General features: G+C 32.3%; 1 non-coding gene and 1 pseudogene across 1 annotated transcript; both read right to left on the bottom strand.

Annotated features, from left to right (window-relative positions):
- The window catches only part of LOC141511905 (ADP/ATP translocase 3-like), a 107,794-nt pseudogene that overhangs the window by 42,717 nt on the left and 40,965 nt on the right, over positions 1-24,112 (bottom strand).
- Positions 7,895-8,001, bottom strand: LOC141515660 (U6 spliceosomal RNA). Its single transcript, XR_012476421.1, has one exon. It is a non-coding gene; the product is annotated as a U6 spliceosomal RNA (small nuclear RNA).

Here is a 24,112-nt window from a genome sequence, read left to right as displayed (position 1 = left end):
TATACTCAGTAAAGGTTATTGAAGATGAGATAAACATTAATTAGAGACTAACTGAAGTATTGTGATTTGGTAAATAAAATGACACATCATACAAACAACTGATAATTTCATGAAAGATAATGACATCAATAAAACATCATAGCAAAATGTTTAATATATAACCAAAGTAGTTCTTTAACAGAAATGTATGTTTTTAAACATTTTCATTAGCAAAAGAAAAAAATTACAAATCAATTACATTCAGGAAGCTAGGTGGTATAATGGAAAGAGCACTGACCTTGGAGTCAGGAAGACCTGAGTTCAAGTTTGACTTCAGACACATACTAATTGTGTGAACTTGGGCAAGTCTTTTAACCATCATTTTTCTCTATAAATAATTAGATAGATAGATACATACATACATACATACATACATAGAATGGACATGCAAAGGGAAAATACTCTTAAAAACCTGAGTGTTTTTAAATGAATACAAAATAAAAAAATTCTAAATTTAAAATGAACTTAAAATTGAAATGAGAAATATTGAATCAATAAATTAAGAGATAGCTACATAATTTAGGCTTCTTTGAAAGCCTAATATTGAGAAGGAATCTTTAGGTGGTATAAAGTGAGGGATCTTGAGTATGCCCAAATTGATTAACATGGAGCTCTACCCTGTAGTTGGAAGTAGCTCCTATTTTTAGCTGCTGATCTTTAAACATTGCCTTTCTCTTTTTTTTTTACTGCCATCTTTTCAGTTGCACTCATTTTTGGTGATTCCTGTCAGAATTCTATCTCCTGTGCCCAGTAAGAAAAATATTCATTACCTAGAATGGTAATGAGGAAGTATAATTTTTCTTCAGCTCTCTTTTACCCTAAATCCAAGAAATGTGCCTGTGAGTATTTGTTTCAATTTTATGTTTTCATCCTCAGCTTCAGGTGGCAGAGAGGATTCTCATGGATTGGGGAGTTAAAGTCATGATTAAGTCCTGTTCAGTACTGCAGGTAGGGTAGTGCAGCTAGCCAGCTCAGTATGAAAACCTTAAGAACCAAATTGCTTAGGATGCAAGCCTAAGGCAGGGCTTGGGACTTGGAAGAAGCACTAAACTTTGTGAGAATTAAACTAAATTTTTACCCTAAACCCCTTCACTTCATCTCCCCAAGGTCTGAGGTGTGAGGGGAGGTGAATTATGTCCTCTGTTTATTGGGGGCAGCATTGTTATTATACCATTTGAAGTAAATATTCCTTTTCTAAAAGGTGTCACATTCATTAGACACATATATAGAAATATCTATATCTATATATAATCCCCCCACATAATACATATATATATATATATATATATACACAAATAATAAACCATTTACTAATTTGATTTTTAAAAATTATTTAAGTGACTTGTCCAAGGTCACACAGCTAGGCAATTAAGTGTCTGAGATCAGATTTAACTAATTTAATTTTTTAAAATAAAGAAAACCACTGGTGGAGTTGTTAACAGATCCAGCTCCATTCTGGAGAACATTATGGAACTATTCCCAAATAGCAATAAAACTGTTCATACCCTTTGACCTAGAAATTCCAATTCTAGATCTATATCCAAAAGAAATTATAAAAAATGGGAATAATCTTACATGTTCCAAAATATTCCTAGCAGTTTTTTTTTGTAATGACAAAGAGTTGGAAATTGAGGGGATTCCCATCAATTGGGGAATGACTAAACAAGTTATGATACATTAATACTATGGAATACTATTGTTCTATAAGAAACCATAAATGGTCAGACTCTAGAGAAGTATGGAATGAGTTACAGGATATGATGTTGAGTGAAGGGAGTAGAACCAAGAGAACAATGTACACATTAACAGCACTGTGAGATGATCAACCTTGATGGAAGCAGTTCCTCTCAGCAGCTCAGAGAGTTAGAATAACCCTAATAGAACTGCTATGGACAATGTTATCCCAATCCAGAGGAAGAAAAACAAAACTAAAACAAACAAAACACCCATACACAGGCAAATAACCCTTCAGAAGCTGATGAACACTTTATAAAAATTATCTCTTAAGTATCTCAGTTTAATCCTAATTCCTCATATTGAAGATGATTTATCCGAAAACATGTTTATCAAAAATATATATGTACAATACTAACCTGACTATTTGCCACTGAGGGGAGGGGGTGGGAAGGGAGGGTGGAAGGAAATTTTACAACTAAAAAATATACATGTGCATATGGATGAAAATTAATTGAAAATAATCAAAAACTAAAGAAAATCAAAGTATAAGATTTATACATGAGAAAATGGGATTCACGACAAATAAAGAAGTCATAATAGATATTATTTGGAATTATTTTGCCTACTTATATACCAATAAAACCTAAATTTTAAATGAAATGAAAGAATAATTATATAAATATAAAATGTTCAAATTAACAAAGCATAAAATAGATAACCTAATCTCTTGGGGGGCAGAGCTCTTTATATCTATCAATATATGCATTATTAGTAGGGTATAATTCAGGGAGTCACTAAAGTAGTTTCTTTGAGTTCAGAATCAATTTAATGATATCTACAACATTTAGTTCAGAAAAGTATTGACCTATGGAAAATATGTTTTGATTCCTTCTTTAGAGATGCAAACAACTTTTAATTGGCTTGGTGGGGGGCGGGGTGTCCTGAGGCAAAGGCCAGAATAATTGGATGTCTCAGATTCAGGGAAATCTAATCTTGGAAGATCTACTCTTCTGCAGTAACCTATTATGGAGAATGAAAGGGAGAATTTTTGTTATTTTTTTAAATCCCTTCATCTCTTCTTTTTATTATTTCTTCTGTGTTACTGCAGGAGGTAGAGAGGTAATAATTATTCCTTCTTTCTCAAAATTCTTTTCCATTAGTTCACCCAATGTAGAAGCTGATAGTGAATTAGGGCAGAAGGATGTGGCAAAGCTAAATGTACACTTAAAAATGATTCCTGAGGCTAGACCTTTTAATAGATGGTAGAAACTGGAGCTTTGGCAAGCTTCCCATAAAAGTACATTTGCTTTTAAATTGCAGAACTAGATATGTACAAACATCCCTAGTCTTAGAGAGAAACTCAAAGATAAAGTTCTTTAAACCCCAACTCCCATGAAGAAGTAGGTACAATTCTATATCTTAGGCATCATGATCCTAGAATCAAGCTTCCTAGCAATAGTAAAGTTTGAATAGGTAGTGCTAGCCTTGGAATTTGCTTTGTGATACATTCTATCATCTATCTATCTATCTATCTATCTATCTATCTATCTATCTATCTATCTATCTATTCATCCAGATCCTAAAATTTCTAAGATTATGTCTTTGCAATTTTGGGACTTTGTTGTCCTGGATTTCTAGAGAAAGGGATATCATGAATATGTGTTGCTTGTAAAAGAGAAAGAATTCTCAAATTGCCATGGCTAGCAAATCAAAGAAAGGACCATGTGATTTGTAGAAGAAAGAGCTCTAGGTAACATTATTATTAAAGAGAGGGACTTAGCTAGTATAGACATTTTGTAGTTTTGCACGTTCAACATTCCCATAATATAATGGAATTTTGGAGGGAAGGTTTTTAATTTTTTTAAATTTGTTCTACAAGTCCCAATGAAGCCTTTTATGTACTGAAAATGTTTTAGTGTTCTCTTTATTAGTTTATTGCCTTTCTGCATAATTTTCTTTAACATATATTTGTGGGTTTCTGTAAATGATTTGTATAGTCTCCTGTACATTTTACATTTTATTATCTTAGGAACTTGGACAGGAGCTGGCAACCCTTTTGCCTAAAACCACATTTAAAAAAAATCCTTTTGTCACCAACTACATAAAAAAAAAAAAAGACTGTCAAGTCGTAGTCATGATGGAACAAAGGAAGAAAATGATCCAGTGAATACAGAAACCCAGATGGAACTCAGTCTATGGGAATAAAAAACCCTTGGGGGATGTTCAGCTATTGGTTATGTTTACATTATACAACTGAAAAACTAAAATTAAGGAAAATTGATCTGCCAAAAATCAGATTCTTGTAAATGGTAGAAATGGTAGTCTGAACCTTTACCTTCTAGATTCAAATTCATTATTTCCAATTTCGTGAATGAAACACAAAGGAATAAAAAGTAATAGTGTTCTAAAAAACAATTGAACATAATGGAATATAAGTGAAATGTTGTTTCTAAAGATATTTCCATTTTTTTAAAACACATAAGTAACAGCAAAATGTCTTGACAAACATAAAATTGACTGAATGAAATTAGTTAAAACAGCAGACCACCTGAAGCACATGTTGAAAATAATAAAGAAGAGATTTATAAATGTCTTGTTTTTTTTAAAGATAAGAAAAACTAGCAATAATTATAAATGAATATCATGTCTTTTATTATTTCTATAGAATATGTCTTAGGTGATTCTAGTAAACATTATAAAAAGTTTAGGATTTTTATTCACATAATTATTCTATAAAAGCTCTATTTCTATCATCTACCTATCAGTTGGGAAAACTAGTCATGTGGTTGAAAATAAATAATCCTGTCCTTTAGTTGTTCTCTAATCATGCATGTTGCTTACTATATCTTCAATGAATGAACCATATATATCACTTACTTGTTTTTCATTAGTTTTACTGGATATGATATGAACAAATATTAAGAATTTGTACCCTTTAATATTTATAATTATACTTAAGAATTAGAACTCCTAAAATGTCATCTAAAATGAAATCAATTTAATTAACTCAATCTAGAGAGAAAAAAAGTTTTAAAAATTGAACCATATCAAACATTCAAAAGGTTAGTTATTTAAAGAGAAATTAAGCTTAGTAATATGACAGATAAATTATTTAAACCATATTGCCATTCAAACAGAGTCTAAATAACAATTTGTTGCAGATATTGGAGGATAAATTTATTTTTTTCATATTTAAAGTAGAGGTTGTTTCTGTAAGGTCTCTGAACTCTGAAAGTCTAAAATTTTATGATTTTGAATTCCTTAGCCAAAATTTCAGTAAAAGAACCTCCCTTTCTCTCACAGATAAAAAGGGCAAAAAAAGGCCACTCCAATGTCGAGTTAAAAAAAAAACCAACTTCACATGAATTATTCATGGTCATTAAGTAATACAAATGAATATTCAAATCAACAGTACTTGTTTGTGATATTTCATTCTTGGACTACATCAAAGGACTGTAACAGAGCTGCACTATAAAACCCTATCTCAAGAGTATTTTAGTTTAACCTTTAATGGCCCCCTCTCTAAAAACAAAACAAAATAATTACTTCAAAAGCACACAACAATCAAATATTTCATTAATGAAGACAATTCCATGATGGGTCTATTTGGTTTGGTATACAAAACAGGTTTTTAGCATTAAAAATGTATTTCTGAAGTAGCCTAATGAAGTGTGTTTAAGATGTCTAAACAAATTTAATTTCCGAGGTGTCTGTTAAAGAGATATTACTCACTGAGAAAGCTTATCTTTTTTTTTTAATTTCAATATGCACATTGACATTTCTCTGGTGTATCCTCTGCAAAGTTAGATAAGAGTGTGGTGTATGTGGCAGTTTGCCCTGACTTTCAGAAATACTCTTGTTTGAAAACAATATTTGGAATTTGCAGTGATTTTATGAGGGATGGAGTGTTTCTTATTACATTTCCAGATAAGTAGTGTAAGTTTTGCAAATTTCCCTGTGCTTTACTTCTTTCCAAATGATAAAGGTACTTCTACTATTACATACCATTATATGTCATAATTTTAATGTTCATTTCCTGGTGATAAATAATATATGTGCCTTATACTTGAGATTTTAACTTTATTTTACATGTCATCTTTCAAGATGATTAGATATAAAATGTTTTCTAAAAGAATAAAATTATTATATAGAAAATGATAAATACATAGAGAATTAAAAGTAAATGAAAAGTACAGAACATTTGCATTTGTAAAATGAATCTTTTGTCTATTTCCCCTAAAATAATATTAACACAACAACTTATTGCTACCTGGAGAAGAAAAATCTATTAATAAAAAATGATGTGTAAGATGACCAAAATGAGACTTTTAAAATTATTTTTCTTTCTGTTATTTAGAGTTATTTAATAATAACTATTTCATAATGCTATGTATTCATGTAGAATACAAAAGCATGGAATGACGTGATTAAAATTGAATCAGAGAGAGGAAAATATAGACAATGTCTATTAAAATGAATATGGAAAAATAACCAATACCAAAAGATTGATATGGAATGTTTCTAATATAAAACTTTAATTTGTTTTCCAATTATATATATATATATATATATACATATATATATATATGTATATATATATATATATATATATAGTTTCTACCAATCATTTTGGTAAGGTTATAAATTTTACATTTTCCCTTCTCCTTCCCCTTCCTCCCTCCTCCCCTCAATTAGAATGTAATCCAATAATCTTCATTTATTTATATGATATGCATATATCAAAATTGAATGTGTTGAAAGAAAAAAAATCATACCCTTAAGGAAGAAAGAAAATATTAGAGATAGTGAGAGCAAAATTATGTAGTACATAAGAGTACTTTTATTAAAAATAGAAGATAATAATCCTCAGTCTTTGTTCAACTCCTCAGTTCTTTCTCTGAATACAGATGGTATTCTCCCTGTTAGATACCCTAAATTTTTTTCCCTGATTATTGCACTGATGGAATGAGAAAATCCATCAAGGTTGATCAACACCCCCATGCTGTTGTTAGGTGTACAATGTTCTTCTGTTCTGCTCACCTCACTCAGAATCAGTTCATGCAAGTCTTTCCAAGCTTCTCTGGAGTCTCATGCCTCCTGTTTACTAATAGAACAATAGTGTTCTACTGCATGCATTTGCCACAATTTGTTCAGCCATTCCCCAATTGATGGACATTGCCTCAATGCCCAATTCTTTGGTACTACAAACAGAGCTGCTGTGACTATTTTTGTACAAGTGATGTTTTAACCCTTTTTCATGATCTCTTCAGGGCATAAACTCAGTAGTGGTATTGCTGGATCAAAGGGCATGCACATTTTTATTGCTTTTTGGGCATAATTCCAAACTACTCTCTAGAAAGGTTGAATGGATTCACAGCTCCATCAACAATGTATTAGAGTCCCAGATTTCCCACATCCCTTTCAACATTGATCATTGACCTTTCTGGTCATATCAGTCTATTTGAGAGGTGTAAGGTGGTACCTCAGAGAAGGTTTATTTTGCATTTCTTGAATCAGTAATGATTCAGAGCAATTTTTCTTATGATTATAGATAGCTTCTATTTTCTCATCTGACAAAACCATTTGTCAATATGGGAATGGCTTGGTCTTTTTATAAATTTTACTCAGTTCTCTATATATTTTAGAAATGATTCCTTTGTCAGAAATACTAATTGTAAAAATAGTTTCCCAATTTAATTCATTTCTTTTGATTTTGGTTAGAGTTATTTTGATTGTGCAAAACTTTTTAAATTTAATTTAATCAAAATTATCCAGTTTGTTTTTACTGATGGTCTTTATATTTTCCTTGGTTATAAACTGCTCCCCTTTCCATAGATCTGACAGGTGAACGCTTCCTTATTCTCGTAGTTTGTTTATAATATTGTCTTTTACAACTAAATCCTACACCCATTTTGATCTTATCATGGTGTGGGGTATAAGATGTTGGCTTAATCCTAGTTTCTGCCATACTATCTTCCAGTTTTCCCAGCAGTTTTTACCGAAGGGTGAGTTCTTATCCCAGAAGCTGTACTCTTTTTGATTATCAAACAGTAGATTTCTAGTCATTTACCATTGTCTCTTTTGCACCTGGTCTATTCTACTGATCCACCATATTCCTTAGCCAGCAGACAATTTTGATGACTGATATTTTATAATATAATTTTAGATCTGCTAAGCCAAATATATGGAACATTTCATGAATTTGCATGTCTTGCTTATTCAGGGACCATGATAATCTTCTCTGTATCATTCCAATTTTAGTATATGTGCTGCTGAAGCAAGCACTTAAAATGAAATGTAAAATTTTAATGATCGTGCTTTGTCCAAGAAAAAAGTTATGAGGTGGATACCTGACCTCACTCCTTAGCAAGGACAGAAGAGTCAATGGGCATGGAATATTGTTTACACAAGAAGTTTTATTTTCCTAATACGTTGATTAGTTTTGCTGATTTGGGGTGGGTCTTATTTCTCCTTTACTGTTGAAAGTCTCTGCCATATTTCCCTGAAAATAAACCCTAGCATGATTATTAAATCCTACCCAAAGATAAGTGCCAGTCAAGATTGTCAGCCAGATGGATGCATTTAAGGTGCTAAAGACATGAAAACCTCCTTTCAATGAAAAGGTCAAACATTGAATCCTACAGAAATGATTATCTGAAAACTATTGATATTGCAATAAACAATCCATTCAAGGACCATTTGCACATGGAAATCAATGACTACATTGAAAATAGAATGAATGGAGATCAGCATGGAAACTTTGTGAAGCCTATCCTGCAAGAGATCATAACTTGGGTGAAGAATTCATGGGATAAAATCACTGAAAGGTATGTTGCAAATGCTTTATTAGCAGACTACATGCACAAGAAGTGCTCATTTAAAGAGAGCTCTATTGTTGGTCCTGAAAGATTGGGGCCAATGATTGCTGCCATGGAGCTGCAAGAAATTCAGGTCATAATTAGGGGTTTAGAAGTTATGACAATGTTCCAGGAAGTGACATGATTGTATTTGAAATACAGTAGGGAAATGGAGGGAATGTGAAAAAAGACAGTAAATATTGAATTAAAAAATCCTTTTATTACTATTAGTTACTTAGAGCAGATTTCAAGTAGTCATTTATAATTTGTCTTTGCTCATCTGAAATGTGTACATATCCTTTAAATAACTAAGTATTTGGGGAATGGCTCCTGTATCAATTTGCTATATTTTTTTATTTTTTACTTATTTTGAAATTTTTAATTTTTTAAAATTAAATACAAAATAGGGAAAACATTAACATGTATACAGCAAAGCATAAAAGAGCATTCGTAATATAAAAATAAATTTATATTTCAAGAAATTCTGTATAATAAATAAAATATATAATATCTTATATAATAAATACATTCTTTTCAAAATCATTCATCTTTTCCTTGATTCTTTGTTTTTCTTCTGTTCTGTGTTGTGCATTGTTTATTTTAGTTTTGATCCTTCCCTCTATAAGGATATAATTAAACAATTAAGTCTGGATATATAATACATATACACAATAATGCATATATGCATATTCAAATACATATACATGCAAGCATATAAGTATACACTTTATATACAAATCCTATACATAAATATGCAAATATATAACCATGCATGCATATATACTCAGACCAATATATATATATTTACCAATATTCATAGATACCTATATATGTGGGCATTTTCCATTTTTTATAACATTTTCTGAAAGCAAGAAACCCTCCTCACACCTATACTCTATTTCTACTCTTCCCCTTGTCTTCCTTTTCCTTGAGCTAATTCCCTTCAAAGAATCTTCCCGTAAACACCCTTCGATGATGTTTTTCCTTAATTCGCAAAGAGCATCATGACATCAGGAAGGTGATACCATGACAAGAATATGAATTGAATTTGAGTGAGGGAAAGCTGTGCTAAGTCAACAGTCTCACTATCTCTTCCAGTGCCATCTAGGTCCAGTGGCCAGATATGAATCAAGTTGACTGGTGATGGCCCTTTATATGAGGCAGTCAGGGTTAAGTGGCTAGCCCAAGGTCACATAGCTAGTGAGTATCAAGTGTCTGAGGCTGGATTCAAGCTCCCATCTTCCTGTCTCCAAGGACAGCACTCTTCCCACTGTGCCATCTAGTTGTTCCATACCCTTCTATACTACCCTCCCCAATTAGCTACACTCCCTTCTTACCCACCTTCCAATTGATCTACACATACTTCTATATTTCCTTTAGCCTATTCTCTTAGCCTTTTTAACTCAATACTCTCTCTATTCCCTCCTCTTATTTCTTTTTGAATTTAAAAGGCATATAATATATATATACATATATATACATATATATATATATATGTGTGTGTGTGTGTGTGTTTGTGTGTGTGTTTGTGTGTGTGTGTGTGTGTGTGTGTGTGTGTGTGTGTGGGTATGTGGGTATGTGTATGTTGTACCTTTTTAAACCCATTCCAAAACTAACAGCTCTTCTTCCTGATCTAATTCCTCTATGTCAATTCTTCTAACTTCATTTGTATAAGATGATAAATTTTTCTTACCCTACACCATTATACTTTTTAGTATTCTATGCCACTCAGTTCTACTCCAATCTTCCTTTCAAACTACTCAATACTAATAATCATCTTGGAATTATTGTTTACATTTTCACATACAGATAGTAAACAATTTATCTTTATTGAGTCCCTTGTAATTAGTCTTTGAGGTTTGAGTTGTTTTTCTTGAATGATGTTTTTAAATTTTTCTATTAAACTTAGGTCTTTTTGCAACAAAATCTTGAAAATTTGACAATTCATTGAATATCCACTTCTTCCATTCAGGATAATGCTTAACTTTCCCGGGTATGATATTTTTAATCACAGATCTTTTGAACTTTGACACATAATATTCCAAGACCTGTGATCTTTTAAGGTAAACATAGACTTGTGTAATTTTAATTGTGAATCTGCTATATTTGAATTATTTTTTCATTTGTTGCCTTTAATATTTTATCCTTAACTTGAGAATTTTGTAATTTAACTGTGATATTCCTGTCAGTTTTCCTCCTATGAACCCTTTTAGATCTTGATTTGAGATTTTTTTTTCTATTTCTACTTTTTACCCTCTTGTTATAACACATCAGAACAATTTTCTTTAATCATTGCTTGAATTATTATATCAACATTTTTTGACTGTAGTTTTCAGGTAGTCTAAATTTTCTTATGGCTTCTCTTCTTGATTTGTTCTGCAGATCAGTTGTTGAGGTAATTCAAATTCTCTATTTTTTCATTTTTTATATTTTGCTTTATTATTGTTTGATCTCTTATAACATCACTGACTTCCCCTTCTCCAATTCTAATTATTTTCTTCCTTAAGATGCTATATTTCTGACCCCAGGATAAAAAGGGCTGTTTTACTCAAATTCTAGAACTCTCAAAGAAAGGAAAGAAAACTACAAACAGCAAAAAGAAATCAATTTAAATGAAAAGAAAACACAATCAGATTTATACAGTACCTATATGCCACAACACAGAAGGACCAGAAGACCTGAAGTACTATATATCAGAGGCAAAAGGACCTGGGATTGCAATCCAGAATGTATTACCCTGCAAAGTTCAGCATATACTGCCAGGGGGAAAGAAATGGAAGATTTCCAGAATTTCCTGTCACAAAGACCAGAATTGGACAGAGAATTCAATTCCCAATGCACCACTCAAGAGTTTCATAAAAAAGGTAAATGGAAAGGGGAAGGAAAAAACAAAACAAAACAAAACAAATGTCAGTCAAGATCATCAGATACATCCCTGAAAGGAAAATATAACAGTTCTAACTCTTGAGAACTTTACTTGTCTTAGGATAGAGGTGAGACTGTACATAAAGGATATGGCTATAGTTGGGTCTTGTCTCTCCTTTGAAGAGTTCCAAGATGACCTCACCGTGTTTAGGACAAAAAAGTCTAGATGCAAAGCAGGAGTATGAACTCTAAACTTAAGTTTATTATCCTTTGACATGCTTTAATTTTGCTTTGCTGAAAAAGCTTATCACTTTCTCAGATGAGGGCATCATAAACTGGATGATCCTGAGTCTCCCATAACTTACAATCAATTTTAAAGTTTTCAAGGGACCTTAAGAGTCTCTCAATACTTAGAACCCTTTAAGATTCTTGTATTTAATTAAATTAGGGTTTGACTCCATCTTTGCTTCACTTAACAAGGGGCTAAGTACTCTGGGTAGAGAGGTGGCAGTAATGTGTGAGAGAAAATAGACCTGGGGGTAGGTTAAAGAAATGACTTGGTTTTGGATGATACTTTGGCTCATGAAGAGGACTGTGTGTTCTTGGAGGGTATTTGACAAGGGAGTAAAGTAAAAAAATGATTTTAATTATAATTTGTTGCAATTTGAGACAATATTGTGTATCAAGTAATCAAGCAATCAATCTGTGATCATACTTTGAGCTTATCAAATAATCAAATAATCAAATTGTGATTGATGATACCTGATTAATAGTAAACGGGTGATAACAACAGTTGAAGAGTCACAAAAGCTTATAATTTTAGAGGGAAAGAATGGAGAGTGTGACACTGATTAAATTCTGTTTAATAGATTTGGCTCATAGAGAGGATAAGATACATTCCCACTTGTGTTTAAAAATCTAGACTATTTTATAGGGAAGGGGGAAATGGGGGACGGAAAATAGAAAGGAAGAAGGCACTAATAAAAGGGAAGACTAGAGTATGAGTGAAAATAAACTGAAAGTTAAATTGTAAAAGAAAATTTAAAGCAGAAAGGGAGTAAAATTTTGGTGAGGACGAATAAGAGAAAAGAAAAGAGAAAACTACAAATGGAAAAAGATAGTACAAAGGGAAACACAGAATTAATAATCTTAACTATAAATGTGAATGGAATGAAGTGTCCTATAAAACAGAAGCAGATAGTAGAATGAATTAAAAACAAGAATCCTTCAATATGTTGTTAACAAGAAACATATTTGAAACACATAGGGTAAAGGTAAAATGAAGGAGCAAAATATATCATGCCTCAACTGAAGTAAAAAAAAATCAGGAATAACAATCCTGATCTCAAATAAAGTAAAAGCAAAAATTGTTCACATTAAAAGGGATAAGGAAGGAAATTGCATCTTTGAAGAAAGCACCATGTAATGAAGCTATATCATTACTAAATATGTATGCACCTAATGTTATCGCATCCAAATTCCTGGAGGAAAAAGCTGACTGAATTACAAGGGGACATAGACAGCAAAACTTTAATAATGGGGACCTCAAAATACCTCTCTCAGAACTAAATAAATCTACCCACAAAATAAATAAGAAAGAAGTTAAGAAGGTGAATGAAAGTTTAGAAAAGTTAGATATGAAAGACCTTTGGAGAAATCTTAATCGGGATGGAAAAGAATATGCCTTTTTTTCTTGGCAGTACATGGCACCTATACCAAAACTGATCATGTACTAGAGCACAAAAATGTTGTAATCAAATGCAGAAAGGCAGAGATAATAAATACACACTTCTCAGACCATGATGCAATAAAAATTATATGTAATAAAGGGTCATAGAAAGATAAACCAAAAGTTAATGAGAAACTAAATAACTTAATATTAAATAATGAGTGAATCAAAAAGAAAATCATAGAAATAATCAATAATCATATCCAAGAAAATGATACTAATGAAATATCATACCAAAATTTATGGGATGTAGCCAAGGCAGTTTTAAGGGGAAATTTTATATCTCTAAATTTCTATATAAATAAAATAGAGAAAGAGGAAAACAATGAATTGGATATGAAACTAAAATAGTTAGAAAAAAGAACAAATTAAAAACCCCCAATTAAATACCAAATTAGAAATTCTGAAAACCAAGGCAGAGATTAATCAAATAGAAAGCAAGAAAATCATTTATCTCATAAAGGAAGCAATAAAATACACAAACCTTTGGTTAGTCTAATTAAAAAGACAGTAGAAAATCAAATTACCAATATCAAAAACAAAAAGGGTGATCTAACCACCAATGAGGGGGAAGTTAAAGTGATAATTCAGAGCTTCTTTGCCAAACTACATGCCAATAAATTGGATAATCTGAGTAAAATGGACGAATATTTACAAAAATATAGAATGCTCAGATTAGTAAAAGAGGAAGTAAAATATATATATAACCCCATTTCAGAAAAAGAAACTGAAGAAACCACTAATAAACTTCATAAAACAGTGTCCATATCCAGATGGATTTGCAAGTGAATTCTATCAATAAGGAACAATCAATTCTATCCTACATAAACTATTTTAAAAAATACGAGTAGTCCTGCCAAATTCCTTTTATGACACCAACATGGTGTTGACCTTTAAGTCTAAAGGGCTGATACCTAAGCATTGAAGAACCAAAACAGACAAAGAAAATTGTAGATCAATCTCCCTAATGAATATTGATGTAAAAATTTTAAATAAAAATTTAACAATGAGACTAAAGTATGTTATTAATAGGATAATACACTATAATAGGGGGAAATTATACCAGATAGCAGGAATGGTTCAAAATTAGAAAACACTGAACATAATTGAACATATCAATAGCAAAACCAAGAGAAATCATATGATTATCTCCATAGATGTTGTAAAAGTCTTTGATAAAACAAAAATCCATTTCTATGAAAAAACACTAGAAAGTTTAGGAATGAATGAAATTTTCCTTAAAATAATCAAGAGCATCTACCTAAAACCTTCTATACATATTATATGTAATGGGAATAAATTTGGAGCATTTCCAATAAAATCAGGGGTGAAACAAGATTGCCCATTATGACCATTTACTATTCAACATAGTAATAGAAATGCTAGCTTTAGTAATAAGAGAAGAAAAAGAAATTGAAGGAATCAATATTGACAATGAGGAAGCAAAGCTTTCACTCTTTGCAAATGATGTGATGGTATATTTAGAGAATCTGAGAAAATTATCATAAAATATCAACAAATACAGTAAAATAGCAGGATAAAAAATAAACCCACATCAATCATCAGTATTTTTTTTAGTATTTGCAAGGCAATGGGGTTAAGTGGCATACCTAAGACCACACAGCTAGCTGATTATTAAGTGTCTCAGACTGAATTTGAACCCAGGTACTCCTGACTCCAGGGCCAGTGCTTTATCCACTGTGTCACCTAGCTGCCCCAATCATCAGTATTTCTATATATGCACAACAACCCAAGAGCAAGAGATAGAAAGTAAAATTCCATTTAAAGTAACTGCCGACAATATTAAATACTTGGGAATCTACCTCCCAAGACAAACTCCAAAATTGTATGAACACTATTATAAAGCACTTCTCACCAAAATAAATTCGGATCTAAATATTTGGGAAAAGGTCAGTTACTCATGATTAGGTCAAGCTAATATAGTATAAATGACAATTCTACCCAAATTAAATGACTTATTCAGTTCCATACCAAACAAATTATCAAATAGCTATTTTACCAAGTTATAAAAAACAGTAACAAATTTCATCTGGAGCAATTAAAGGTAAAGAATAGGAAGGAACTGATAAAAAAAAACTGTAAAGGAAAGTGCCCTAGCTCTACCAGAACTAAAATTATACTATAAAGTGTCTGTCATTAAAACTGCCTGCTACTGGTTAAGAAATGGAATAATGAATTAGTGGATTAGGACAGACTCAAAAGAAATAATACTAAATGATGACACTAATCTACAGTTTGACATTAACTTCTGGAAAAGAACTCACTATTGGGGCTACTAGGTAGTACAGTGGATAGAGCACCAACCCTGGAGTCAGTAGTACCTGAGTTCAAATCTGGACTGAGACAATAATTACTTATCTATGTGGCCTTGGTCAAGCCACTTAATCCCATTTGCCTTGCAAAAAAATAAAAACCTAAAAAACAATAACTCATTATTTGACAAAAATTTTTGGGAAAACTGGAAAATAGTATGACAAAAATTAGGCATAGCCCTGGATCTCATACCTTACACCAAAGTAACATCAAAATAGATAAAGGATTTAGACTTAAAGGGTAACACCATAGAAAAAATTAATAGACCAACAACTGCTCTATCAGATCTATGAAGAGGGGACAAATCTATGACTAAACAAGAATTAGAATACATTCTAAACTGCAAACTGAATGATTTTGACTAATATTAAATTACAAAGGTTTTGCACTAATTAAATCGATGCCTCCAAATATAAGGAAAGCAGACAGATGGGAAATAATCTTCACAACTAGGAGTTTTGTTAAAGGTCTCATTTTTAAATATATAGAGAATTGTCTCAAATTTATAAATCATTCCCCAAATGATAAATGGTCAAAGGATATGAAGAAATAATTTTCAAATGAAGCGTTTAAAGATATACATATATGATCATATGAAAAGCATGCCCCAAATCATTGATTAGAAAAATGCAAATTAAAACATTTATGAGATATCACCTCACACCTGTCAGATGGCTAAAATGAGAAAAAGGGAAATAGTCAATGTTGGAGAGGTTGTGAGAGAATTGGGTCATTGATGCATTGATGGTAAAGTTGTGAACAAATCCAGCTATTCTGGAGAATAATATGAAACTATGCTCAAAGAGCAATAAAACCTTTGGCCCAGCAATTCTAATTCTAGTCTATATCCAGAAGAAATCATCAAACATGGGAAAAGTTCCAATGTTCCAAAAGATTCCTAATAGTTCTTTTTGTGGCAAAGAATTAGAAACTAAGGGGATGCCCATCAACTGCGGAATGATTAACCAAGTAATGGTAAATGAATACTATGGGGTATTAGTGTTCTATAAGAAACCACAAATGGTCAAACTCTATAGAAGTCTGGCATGAGTTACAGGATCTGATGGAGCAAAGGGAGCAGAACCAAGAGAACAATGTAAACATTAACAACAACATTGTGGGATGATCAACCCTGATGGAAGCAGCTCCTCTCAGCAGTTCAGAGAGCTAGGACAACCCTATTGGAATGGCTATGTACAATGTAACTCCCATCCAGAGGACAAAAGACAAAATAAAACAAAACAAAATAAAACACAACAAAATTAAAAAAAAAACTTTTGAATCTTATGAACATTTTTATAAAAAATTATCTCTTCTGTATCTCTTTCCCTTAATCTAAATTCCTCATAACAAAAATGATTAATCTGTAATCATGTTTATCAAAAATATGTATGTCCTATTTTAGCCTGACAGTTCACCACTAGATGAAGTAGTTGGGAAGGGAAAGTATAAGAAAATTATGTAATTTAAAAATATGTATATATATATATATATATATATTAATGCTGAAAAAACTTTTATAACATGTATTTGGAAAATAAAATATCAATAAACTATCAAGGCATTGTAGGGTGTTAAGAAAACCCTCAACCACTCTCTTGTAGACCATCGCAATAGGCTTCTAATTAGTTCTCCTGTCTCAGGTCTCTTTCTGTTCCTCCACTCAGCTTCCAAAATTTTCCAATCAGAACAATTTGAAACTATGCCATAAGAGAGAGCATACTGGGTTTATTCTTTGATCTAAGTAGAACAGATAAAAAAGAAAAGGACCTATGTGACAACTATATTTATAGTCATTCTTTTTTGTGTTGGCAACAAATGGGAGTTTGATGGCATGCTTATCACTTGAGGAATGGATGAACAAGCTGTAGCATAAAATTGTGATGAAGTACTATAATGCTATCAGAAATGATGAGGGAAATACTTTTCAAAAAATGTGCCAAATAAACTGATGCAAAGTAAAGTGAGAGATCATGGTGCACAGTAAGAGTAATATTGTTCAACTGTGAAAAACCATACTCTTCTGATCAGCACAATGATTCTAGACAATACAAAAGGAATCATGAAAAAAGATATGCTATTTACAAAAAAGATAAATGATGAACTCTGAACAAATGGCAGTATAATTTTATCTTTATATTTCTTGATTTTTTGTGGATATATATGTTTGCATGTTTTCATGTGTTTAGTTGATGTAATTTTGTCTTCTCAATGGATGGTGAAGATGTACAAGTGAGCCAAAGATATAATTTGGAACTCAAAATTTTAAAAAATGAATGGTGAAATAAATAATATATATATAAGAAAAGAATTTAAACTCTTTGAGTCCAGGGAGCAATATTTTTGCCTTTTTTAAAAAATAATTACAAGGAATACTATAGTACTATAGTATCTACATGTCTCCCCACAGATAGGGAGCATGATTGAAATGTGATGCAGCAATTAAAAGGGGTCAGGATGGTGGAGAGAAGCCAGGAGCATTGTTAAGCTCTCCTGGGTTTCTCTCATAAACGATAGCAATCAAGCTTCTTAACAGATTTCCGAGGGACAGAAGACACTGAAAATCAGGGCTTCCCAGAACAGAGAACAGAAGCCCAGCACACGGTTGTCAGGGTGAAGCAGGAGTCTAACCTGAGATCCTATATTGGGGAGTGGAGGTGTTAGGTGGGTGATAGGTGCCTGGGAGAACTTCAGCACATTGGGAAAGCTCCAGCATGTGTATCCAGGATTGCCATTCATTCAGTGAGGCAGGTCTGGACAACCTAAGCCTGATAGTGAGTCTCTGACATTTGTAGAAGGGAAGAGGGTCATGTGACTCCAATTTAAAATATACCTGAGAAAGTCCCAGGTGCTTCAGCTTTCTCACTGGTCCAGGTAGTGGGCAGCTGATTTTTTCCTGATCTTAGGGTTGAAGGAAAAGAGAGAGAGAGAGAGAGAGAGAGAGAGAGAGAGAGAGAGAGAGAGAGAAACTCCCCTGGCATATCCAGCTGGGCAGGCCCTAGCACAATGACTGGACTTTCTAGGGACAGCATGGAGATAGAATCTGGTCTTCCCACTAACCCCACAACCTAGGAAGTGGGCTGCTAACATCCCCAGAACAGGCAGCCCATAGAGAGAGAGAGAGTCTCCGACAATCTTTACCAATCAATCCCCTGAGCAACCCTGCAGGAGTTTCTAACCTCTTGTCCCCAGGCCCATGACAAACCTCCAGGGTTTTCAACCTCAAAGTGTCTATGAGTAAGCACCTCCCCCAATTCAAGAACCTTGGGATAATTAACAAATTTCAAAATTCATAATAACTGTTAAAGAAAAGCAGGGCCTATTGAAAGTTATCTTGGAGATAAGAATGGGCAAACCTCAAGCTTAGAAAAGGAGAATAGAAGGGGGGCCACATATGAAGCTATGGAGGAGAATATGAATTACTCACCCATCCAGAAAGACTTCTTTTAAGAGCTCAGAAAACATTTTAAAAATCAAATGGAATAATTGAGGAAAGAAATGCAAGAGAAAATAAATATCTTGAATCAAAGTGACAGAAAGAACAAAATCCCTTAAAAATACAATTGGGCAATTGGAAAAAGATAATCACTCAAAAATAGAACTGACCAAATGAAAAGGAGATGCAAAAATTAATTGAAGAAAATAGTTCTTTGAGAAATAAGATGGGACTAATGGAAGAAAAAGACTTCTACTCAAAAAGATTAAACTGGTGCATTCCTACTTGGAAGGAAGATTCTCATAAATCTTGGGAATCATAACTCTGTTAAAGGGAATATACTTGGAGTGAAGTTATAGACATAAGTTGATTTTGGTAGAAAACAGTTTTTAAAATTAAGACATTAAGCTGTGTGGCCTTGGGCAAGTCACTTAAATCCATTTGCCTTGCAAAAACCTAAAAAAAAATTCAGACATTAAAAGGTGTGGGGGGGGAAGTGTAATGAGACAGGAGAAAGGGGAGGCAGAATGGTGAAAATTACATCATATGAAGAAACGTAAAAGACCCATTGCAGCAGAGGAAAAGAAGGGAGATGGTGAGAATTGTTTGAATTTTATTCCCCTTAAGATTTGATTCAAAGAGGAAATAACACATGCACACTCAGGTAGGTCTAGAAATGGAGGATAAGGGAAGGAGGCATTGATGGAAGGGAAGGAAGAAGGGGAAAAGGGATAAATAGGAAAAAGAGAGAGGATTACTGATGGAAGGGGGAACACACTGAAGGAAGCAGTATTCAGAAGCAAAACACTGGTGAGGAAGGATAGGGTGAAGGGAGGGAGAAAAAGTACAAATAGAGGAGAGATAGCACAGAGGGCAATAAAGAGTAATAACTGTGAATTTGAAGGGGTTAAATTCTCCCATTAAAAAAGAAGGGTTTAGCAGAGCAGATTAAAAACTGTAATCCCGCAATATGCTGCCTATAAGAAACTCATTTGAAGCTAAAAGATATACACAGAGTAAAAATATAAGACTGGAACAGAATGTATTATGCTTCAGCAGAAGTGAAAAAAAAGCAGGGGTAGCAATGCTTATCTCAGATAAAGCAATTGCAAAAATATATCTCATTAAAAAGGATAAGGAATGGAATTACATTCTCCTAAAAGGTTACATAGTCAATGAAATAGTTTCAATACTAAAAGTGTATGCCCCAGGGAGATAGCATCAAATTCTTAAAAGAGAAGCTAAATGAGTTATAGAAAGACATAGACAACAAAACTATACTGGGTGGGGAGGGAAGACTTCAACCTCTCTCTCTCTCTCTCTCTTAGAATTAGATAAATCTAACTATAAACAACAAGGAAGTTAAGAAGGTAAATAGAATATGAGAAAAATTAGATATGATCGACCTCTGAAGAAAATTGAATGGGGATAGAAAGGAATAAACTTTTTTTCCTGTGGTACATGGCACTTACACAAAAATTTACTATCTATTAGGAAAAAAGAAATTCATAATTAAATGCATAGAGGAAGAAATATTACATACATTCTTTTCAGATCAGGTTACAATAAAAACAGCACACAATAAAAGTCAATGAAGAAATAGACCTAAAATTAACTGGAAATTAAATAACCTAATTTTAAGGAATGAATGGGTCAAAAACAAATAACAGAAATAATAATTTCATACAATATAATCACAATAAAAAGAAAACATACAAAAACTTGTGGGATACAGTTAAAGCAGTTGTTAGGGAAATATATCTTTAAATGAATAAAATAGAGAAAGATCAATGAATTGGGTATGCAACTCAAAAGACGAGAGAAAACAAACTAAAAATTCCTAAATAAATGCCAAATTAGAAATTCTGAAAATGGAAGAAATTAATAAAATTCAAAGAAAGAAAATTATTGAACTAATATATAAAGCTAGCAGTTGGTTTCATTAAAAATTCTATTAAATAGACAAAATTTTGTTTAATTTGAAGAAAAAAAAGAAAGTCAAATTTTCTGTATCAAAAATGAAAAAAGGTGAATTTACTAGCTATGAGAAGGAAATTAAAGTAATAATTCAGAGCTATTTTACCCAACTGTATGCTAATAAATTTGGAAATCTAAGTGAAATGGAGGAACATTTGCAAAAAAATATAAACTTCCCAGGTTAAAAGAAGAGGAAATTAAATATTTAAATAACTCCATATCAGAAAAAGAAATTGAACACAACATCAATGAACTCACTACAAAAAAAAAATTTCCTGGGCCAGATGTATTCTCATGTGAATTCAACCAAATATTCAAAGAACAATTAGTTCTAATTTCATATAAACTACTTCAAAAATAGGTAAAGAAGGAGTTCTGCTAAATTCCCTCTATGACACCAATATGGTGTTGATGCTCAAACTAGAGTTTGCAGGATATAAAATAAACCCACATAAGTCATCAGCATTTCTATATAGTAACAACAAAGCACAGAAGCATGAGATAGAAAGAGAAATTCCATTTAAAGTAACTGTAGACAACATATAATACTTGGGAGTCATAAGCTATATGAGAATAATAAAACTCTTTTCACACAAATAAAAGCAGGTCTAAAAAACTGGGCAAATGTCAATTGCTCTTAGGTAGGCTGGTGGCAATTCTAACTAAATTACTTATTCAATATCATACTAATCAAAATTCCAAAAAAGTTGCTTTCTTTAGCCAGAAAAAATGTTAACTAAATTTAGAGGTAAGGAAAAAAAGAACAAGAATATCAATGGAAATAATGAAAAAAATTAATTTAATTCATTACAGATCTAAAATTATATTATAAGCATCAGTCATCAAAATTGGTTTGGCTTAGAAATGGAACAGTAGATCAGTGGAATAGATTAGGTTTAGAAGAAACAGTAAGAACTGATTATAGAAATCTCCTGTTTGATAAACCAATGAGTCCAGCTTCTGGGAATTCATTCTTTGATAAATCTGTAGGAAAAACTAGAAGAATGTTTGGCAGAGCCTAGGCATAGACTAACATCTCACACACATACCAAGATAAGGTTGAAATGGGTATAGGATTTAAATATAAAAGGTGATGTCAGAAGCCAATTAGTAGACCAAGGAATTGTTTACCTGTGAGATCTATGATAGGAGAGTAGTTTATGACCAAAGAAGAGAGAGAAGAAATTTAAAAAAATCAAATTGGAGAACTCTGATCATATCAAACTGAAATTTTTTGCACAAATAAATGTAATGCAATCAAGATGAAAAGGAAGGCAATAAGTTTGGAATTTTTTTTACAATCAGCATTTTTGACAAAGGATTTATTGCTAAAATATATAGAGTACTAAGTCAAATATGTAAGAAAATGTCATTCCTCAATTGACAGATGGATAAAGAATATGAAAAAGAAACATGAAAAAATGCTCTATATCACTACTGATTATAGAAATGTAAATTAAAACTGCTCTGAGGTACCACCTCACACCTATCACAATGACCAATATGACTAAAAAGAAAAATGATAAATTTGAAGGAATTATGGAAAAACCAGGGCATTGATGCATTGTTAGTGAAATTATGCTCTCCAACCTCTTTGGGGACCAGTTTGGAACTATACATAGAGGGCAATAAAACTGTGCAAAGCATTTGATACAGCAATACTACTACCAGGTCTGTACTTAAAGAGATCACGAAAAAAAAGAGTCAATAACTCTCATTAGGACAATGGAAGTCGAGGGGATGTCCATCAATTGGGGAATGGAAGAACAAACTGTAGTATATGAATATGATGGAAAGCTATTGTTCTAAAAGAAATCATGAAGGATAGGACTTCAGAATAGCCTGGAAAGACTTACCAGAACTGATGCTGAGTGAGCAGAACTAGAAGAGTATTATACACACTAACAGTCACATTGGGTGATGATTAACTGTCATGAACTTATCATTTCAGCAGGAAAATAATCAAGGATAATTCTAAAAGACTTATGATGGAAAACATTATCCATAATCAGAGAAGGATCTGTGAAGGGAAATGCAGACCAAAACTTACTATCTTTAATTTTTATAAGTTCTCTTATGTATTATGCTTTCTTCTCTCTGTTGTTTTTTTTTTTTCCATTTTGAGTTCATTCTATACTCACAACATAACTGACTTGGATCTATGTGTAGCATGACCATACATTTATGGCCTATGTTGGATTGTTTTCTGTCAGGGGGCAGATAGAAGGGAGGGAGGGAGAAAAATACAAAACTTAAAAAAAAGATTGTTGAAAATTTCCATCCCATATAGTGGGGGAAATATAAATAAAAATATTTAATTTAAAAAAATGTGATATAGTAAAAGAGATAGAGTGGTTGGAGAAAGTGGTACAAGGAAAATCAATATAACAATAACTCAGGAAGAAGAAAGCATTCAGAAAAAGTGGGTAGTTGACTGTCAATTGCTACAAAGGATCAAGAAGAATGTAGAATGAGAAAAGGAAATCAATTGGCAATTAAAAGATGAATGGAAACTTTGGAGAAAATAGTTTTATTTGAGTTATAAACTCCCAAGAGGGATTGAAAAAGCTTAAAAAAGTTGGAGCAGAGAAAACAGAAGGAACTTCCTTCTTTTTCTAGGAATTTGACTGTAAGCAAGTGACAAGATTTAGATTGATAGCTAAAGTTCAATACTCTTGCTATATAGGACTGTGCTTTTTCCCCCAATGTTGATTTTGAACTTTTATTACATTATTTTCCTTGGTCTCCTTGATTTTTTGAATTCCAATTCTGTAGTTCCTCTTTTCAGAGAATATATATTAATGATAAATGAATTTACTTTTTGTTCAAAATTAATTTCTGAAAGGTAGAACCAAGATAGCAACATAAATGTTGTGACTCATCTGAATTTTCCCTAAAATCTTTGAATAACGACTCTAAAAATACTGTACTGTTGTAGAACCCATTAAAGAGATTGAGTGAAACAATTTTGTAGCCCAAGGCAACCGAGAATTTCTGTATGAAATGTCTATTGTACCAGATAATGAAAGAAGTCCAATCTACCACAACCTACCCCCAGAACAGACTGAGTCCTAACAAATAAGTAGCAGGTCTTGGGACCCACTGAGTCAGGAACATACAGCAGTTACTTTTAGTAAGGTAATCAGCAAACTGGTCAGAAGGAGATTACAGGGGGGGTCTCTTTTCCAGCATTTAGTA

This window comes from Macrotis lagotis, chromosome 2 (genome assembly GCF_037893015.1).
Source record: "Macrotis lagotis isolate mMagLag1 chromosome 2, bilby.v1.9.chrom.fasta, whole genome shotgun sequence".
Classification (NCBI taxonomy): Eukaryota; Metazoa; Chordata; class Mammalia; order Peramelemorphia; family Peramelidae; genus Macrotis; species Macrotis lagotis.
Note: the sequence above shows the minus strand (reverse complement) of the source record. Positions and strands in the feature narration are given on the sequence as shown.